This window comes from Elephantulus edwardii, unplaced genomic scaffold (genome assembly GCF_000299155.1).
Source record: "Elephantulus edwardii isolate Elephantulus edwardi_28Jun2011 unplaced genomic scaffold, EleEdw1.0 scaffold00110, whole genome shotgun sequence".
NCBI classification, from domain to species: domain Eukaryota; kingdom Metazoa; phylum Chordata; class Mammalia; order Macroscelidea; family Macroscelididae; genus Elephantulus; species Elephantulus edwardii.
The window spans coordinates 7541565-7542587 of NW_006399860.1; positions in this window are offsets into that span (position 1 = coordinate 7541565).

The following is a 1023-nucleotide window of genomic DNA, read 5'->3' on the forward strand; positions in this document are numbered from 1 at the left end:
GATCTTTTCCAATCAGTTGGCCAGCTGGCTATCCTCCAGATTTCTTTGCACAACTTAGTGAGTACATCCAGGGCAGTGTCTGTTTGTTGAACTATGTCAATTCGTATGCCTTTAACTTCTGGAGCCTTGTTTTTTGCTAATTCCTTCAGAGCAATTTGAACTTCCTCCTCTTGCTCATATGTCATTTCATGAAATTCTTCTGTCCAGCTAATTTTTTCTGATACAGTGACTCTACGTACTCCTTCCATCTTCTGTTGATACTTCCTGGATCATTTAACATTCTACCTGAAGTATCCTTAAGTATTACCACCGGTGGCTTGAATTTGTTTTCAGCTCCTTCAGCTTAAGAAACGCTGAGCGAGTTCGGCCCTTTTGATTTTCTGACTCCAGCTCTCTGCACATTTCAGTATAGTATCTTGCTTTGTCATCCTGGGCTGCGTTTTGAAATTTTCTGTTTAGGTCTTGATTTCTTGTTTTCTTTCTTTAGCTTTGGCTTCTCGGCACTCTAATGCAATATTCAGAGTTATCATTCGTAAAATATCTGTATCAACATAGATGTGATCAAACTTATGCCTCTTCAATGACTGCACTGAGGACAAATTGGTTTACAAATGTTTGAAAAGAGTTTTTCATATTAATCACAGCACAATGAATTCCCTGAAATCTTGCCTTTCATTATATCAAGATATGTGATAGAAGTTTTCCAAGGTGTGACAAATGTATTAATGTTTTGTATGACATTGCACATCATAAGATGTGATCGAATAGCTCTTTTCTAATATTTTAAAAACAAGTTTCAAATTTGTACTAAAAGAGCTACCACAATGAAATTTTTCTGTTTATTGCCTCAAAATAGTATAAAATATTTTCATTTGAATAGCAAGAAAATATAAATGGTGCAAATGTCTATCAGCAAACAAATGGATCGACGCGGTTCAAATCCACCAGATGCTCTGCTGTAGAAGGAGGGACAATCTCCTCCTGTCCCATCAGATCTGATTTGACAGTACACACACACACACA